Source organism: Gekko japonicus, unplaced genomic scaffold (assembly GCF_001447785.1).
Source record: "Gekko japonicus isolate JY-2015 unplaced genomic scaffold, Gekko_japonicus_V1.1 scaffold13, whole genome shotgun sequence".
Taxonomy (NCBI): domain Eukaryota; kingdom Metazoa; phylum Chordata; class Lepidosauria; order Squamata; family Gekkonidae; genus Gekko; species Gekko japonicus.
In genome coordinates this window covers 2,263,682-2,268,778 of record NW_015172553.1, presented here as the reverse complement: position 1 = coordinate 2,268,778, position 5,097 = coordinate 2,263,682, and the positions used below count along the sequence as shown (strand labels likewise).

The 5,097-nt window shown below is 43.5% G+C and overlaps 1 pseudogene; it reads right to left on the bottom strand.

Annotated features, from left to right (window-relative positions):
- LOC107118729 overlaps positions 1–5,097 on the bottom strand; it is a 16,126-nt pseudogene continuing 11,029 nt past the window's right edge.

Sequence of the window (5,097 nt, the reverse complement as noted above, 5' to 3'; positions counted from 1 at the left end):
TTAATTCTTTGATGGTACTGGGCCTTTCCCCTTCTTTGCAGCCTTCTCTGTTTTCAGCCGTTCTTGATACAGCTTTTCAAAGTAAGCGATGGCATCTTCTTCAGGCCTCTTTAAACTGGAAAGTTGCATTGCTGAACTAGCAACTCCATCTTGTAACTGGAAGTTTGTTTGTATGGAACTAGAAGGTCCTTGGAATGCCCTTTAAAAAGGATGGTCTATGCTGGCAACAAGAGATTCTAGAAATTGAACTGAAGGTGACCCTTTCCTGCTGTCATCATCTCATGTAGCCTTCTGCTAAGGAACTAAAGCCAGTTAGTCCTCCCATTGCAGCAAAAGGGACATCTTGCCCCACGGGTTTCCATTGGGCTAAGCACTCCTCTTTAGTTTCCAGCACGGTTTCATGAGTATACATTGGTTGACCACATCCACAAGTAAAGCAGCTGTGAAAACCTGAACATTTGGAACATGAGTGACATGGAAAGCCAAGTGCTACACTTTGTTGATCAGCAAAGTGCTTACATCTACAATGGATAGGTTGAGTACCATTAAGAGGGACAAAGTGATAAGGTCTGCATGGGCATCAGCTCACCCTACAAGGTATATATATATGTAGGATATTCTTTTGGAATCACTTTAAATTCTGTCTTACGTTGTTTACACTTACGAGTACAAAAACACAAGAGTCTCTGGGCCCACAAGTTTACAGTCCATCCCAGTCAGAGATCTCCAGCTCACATACAATCTGTTTTACAACTGTATTTGTAACTTTTTCTTATATTCTTCATATTCTTCAGGGCTGAAGAGTTTCCCTCCATCATCTTCACCTACAATTCTTCTGAACTCCAGGTATTTATCTACAGCTGCAGCGGCTCCTGGCTGTCGAGCTCTCCAACTTTTTAAGCATCAACAAAGCCAGGTAGTCTGTCCATTGCCTGCTTGCTTTTAAGGTGGGTAATGTCAAGAGAATGGCTTGGGGAGGGGGGAGCCACTGCCTGAAGAAGAATGCTGTGTAACTCAAAAGATGCTACATTTCTGCATCAATCATCATAATCCTTAAAATCAAGAGCAATTGTACATACATTTGGAGAAAGAGGACAAAAATATTCTTGCAGAAGCCACAAAGAAGAAATCAAAACATACTGGAAGGAGACCTGGTCTTGACCAGGGACAGAATTAAAATGCTCTGTAGCTTACTATAATAGTCAGTACAAAAATATAATCAAGGTTGCAGAAGATAAAGGAAGAAGAGGATGGTGCTGTTATCAAAAAGGCATAACAGCAGCCAGGATTTTATTTGCAATGACATGGAGGACATTGAAGATCTCAACATTGTATGAGCTGATAATGAAGATTATGGAATGTGCTGAAATGGACAGATTGACAAATATATTAAAAGGAAAAATGAAAGAAGAATTTATGGGACCGTGGAGGCGCTTTATGACTGGCTAAAACTTAAGTACTAAGAAAATAAGATTAAATGAAGAATAAGAATGATGGATATAGTAGTTGTGAAGTTCTAATGAGAAGATTTGCATGCAGAATGTTAAATTGGATTTTTTAATATATATATTTCTGTATCTTTCCTTTTCCCTTCTTTCCCTTTTTTCTTTCTCTGTGCATAAACTAATAAAATTCTTTTTTTTTAAAAGGCACCACACAGGGAAGCTCCTAAAAGGGGCTTCATTGGTAGAGTCATTTTTAAAGTACATATCAAAATTAATCACACGCTTCACGATCCAAAAAGTTTACCAAGCTCTTGATTTAAAGGGCAGGCAGAATTTTGGTTAGCATGATTTTTCCTCTTTCTCTTCTGTTGTGTGTGCAGTTGTTGGGGTTTTTTTTTTTACTAGACCTTCATGGTCAACTAACCAGAACCAGTTACAAAGTGGTGGCTCAGGAGTGAAGCCATCGACAAAGCAGCATGTCAGAAGGTGCAACCCAGTGGATCAAGATGTGAAAACTCCACAACTGCTCTGTTTATCCTGCATACAGCTATAATCAGGGCTATTTTTGGTTTTTGGAATGCACAGGAACGGAGTTCTGGCTGGCTTCCAAGTTGGCCACACCCAGCAGGAACTCATTAGCATAATAGGCCACACCCAACAGCAGAAACTCATTAGGACTGGCTACATTTGGGGTGTGTGGCCTAACATGCAAAGGAGTTCCTGCTACAAAAAAGCCCTGGGTAAACAGAATAAGAAGAAAAAGGTGGGTGTGGCTGGATGAGCACAGTTCTGGTAACACGGGGGTGCGGCCTAATATGCCAATGAGTTGAGCTGTCAGGGGTGTGGCCTAATATGCCAATGAGTTTCTGCTGTTGGGTGTGGCCTATTATGCTAATGAGTCCCTGCTGGGCTTTTCTACAAAAAAAGCCCTGGCTATAATGTGTCTTTCCAAGTTTCCCACCACCAAAAAGTAAATCCACACTTGATATCAGTCCACTGTAAATCAGCCTGGCACAATCCAAACTCCAGTTGCTTCTCAGAGGGGCTGTAGCTCAGTGAGAAAGCACCTGCTTTGCATGCAGAAGATCCCAGGTTCAGTCCCTGGCATCTCCAGTTAAAAGGTTCCCAGGAAGCAGGTCCTGGGAAAGACTCCTGAGTGCTGCTGCAGGTCAGAGCAGACAGTACTGAGTTAGACGGAACAAAGGTCTGACTCAGTACAAGGCAATGTTACATGTTCACAAAAATATTTACCTACACTCCATGCATCTGATGAAATGAGGTCTAATTCACAAAAGCTTTCGCTGAAGTAAATTGTAGTTAGTCTTTTAGGTGCCACTAGGCTTCTGTGTAAGATCAACGTTACAGTTAAATCTAACACAGGACATTATTTTCTGTTATACTTATTGAACTAATATGGCAACTAACGCATTTTAGAAGCAAAAGCAGGAGAAAAAGAAATAGTGGGGAAATGAAAAAAGAAGAATGATTAAGGTGGACTAGATGGCCTGTATGGCCCCTTTCAACTCTGTGATTCTATGATTCTAAGAGGAATAAGGAGACATGATATTGGGTCTGTTACAAGTTTTGTCTGTAGGGTTAAGCAAGTCCTTTTACTTCAGAACATTCTTTTATGCAAAAACTTCTTGGTAAACTCAACAAATGTCATGGAAATGTCTCGTAATCTAAAGTCTGATTAGTGTGCAGAACGAACACATATGGGTGTTCCTAAGAAGTAATTCCATGTAGTTAAAGTACAGAAGGGGGGAGTCTAGTAGAGTTTTGCTCTCACTTGATCCCACAATCCCACAAAACCTCTTAGGCTCAGAAGGCATCCCTGTCATTAATGAGGCAGAACAGAAAGCAAAGTCACATCAGAAAGAAATGTAAACAAGCCATTTGTAGTAAGTAACCCATAACGAGAACATGAGGACACGGTCACTTTTTATTGCCTTTTAATCTATGGGTGTGTTGTAATTGACACGAGTTTCTTATAATCACATGATAACTACTGGAGAACAAAAATTCTAATCTAATTAGTCAATGATGCCAACGGGTAATAAATGTAATACTACTAATAATAACCGGAAGGATTGGGCTATACAGTGCAATCCAAAGCAGAGTTATATCCTTCAAAGCCCATTGGCTTCAGTGGATTTAGAAGGATGTAACTCTGTTTAGGATTACACTGATGCTTTTCCACAAGGAAAAGATTTGTAAACCAGAAGAGAGGAAAAGAGAGAGTACAGGCAAATTAGTGTAGATGCAACCATTGGGGGGGGGGGCTTAATTGGTCAAGGCTAAGAGATCAGGAGTGGGTTGGAGGATGATTCACTCACCTCAGTCCTTCCCTTCTCATTTGGGAACAAAAAAACTCAAGTTACACTTGTCTGAGAAATTAAAAGGAAAGCCATCCATTTGTTGACTCACCCTGGAATTACTCTCCTCCTCTCTCCCCTTTTATACTTACTGTGCTTCCACTACAGACGCCAGGTAATGATGGGGGCAGCCCATGAGACAGCTCAAATGCATGCATGGGCTCTGCCTACCATTGTGCCCCAGATCCGTGTCTCCTGATACACCTGGGGCACTGCACCTTGGTGTACCCTGAGGAATTTAGGTTAAATGCTGCTCACTTAGGGTAGACAACCCCCTCAGTGGGGCTTTGCCTTATGGCATCAGAGCCACATGCCCTTGGCCACAGAGGTTCCCTTGGATTCAGAATTGCTTGGCATTAAGAAGCATTGTCAGTCATGACCTGAAGGCTTTTGAGCTCGCCTGGGTTACACCTTTGTTTCAATCATCCACTGTCATCTCAGACCAACAGAGTAACGTCTGGCTACACCCAAGTTGTAATTTGAATGCGTAACTAGTATACAAACTACAGGGTGTTCTTTTCCCACATTTTCTCTTAGTAATCCCAGCAACAGCCTTGGAAGCTGAGCCTAGTGTTATTCTCCCCATATAGCAGAGGGGGTAGCCATCTTGGCCCTCCACAGCAAAAACAACAAGATTGTGGTCCTTTATTTTATTTAGTGTACTTTCCCCCCACCTTTCCTCCAAGGAAACTCGGGCGGGCAGCTCTTCCTTTCTCTGTTGTAACAACCACCCTGTGAAGAAGGTTAGGCTGTGAAGCGGTTGGCCCAAGGTCACTCCAGTAAATTTCATGGAAGAGTGTGGGGGGATTTGAACCCAGATTACCACAGTGCTAGTCCAACCACTACACCACACTGGCTCTCTTAAAGGTTAACACATCCCATGTTGCATATATGAAGGAGTGGGGAGGGGAGGGGAGTCCTTGGGAGCTCTCTGCCAGCATAGTGAAATAAGGGCTGAACTTCAGTTCCCTCCCTGTTAGAGATATTTAAGCCCAGGTCTGGCCAGAGTAGGGTTGCCAACTAGGGTTGCCAAGGCAAAAAACCTCACTGGTGGGGGAGCCTCGCCGGGCTCTGGGAGCTGTCTCCGGATGCCCGCGCGTGCGCCGCCAGCGCATCACCAGAAGTGACGTGCGACGTCGACCATGTTGAGGGTGTGGCCCCGATCGTCAGAGGGAAAACCATAGTTTTCCCTCCGACGATCCGGGCCACGCCCCCAACATGGTCAACGTGGTTGCGCTTCGGGGGCGGAGTTCCCCCCCGGGGCCCGCTTCCATGGA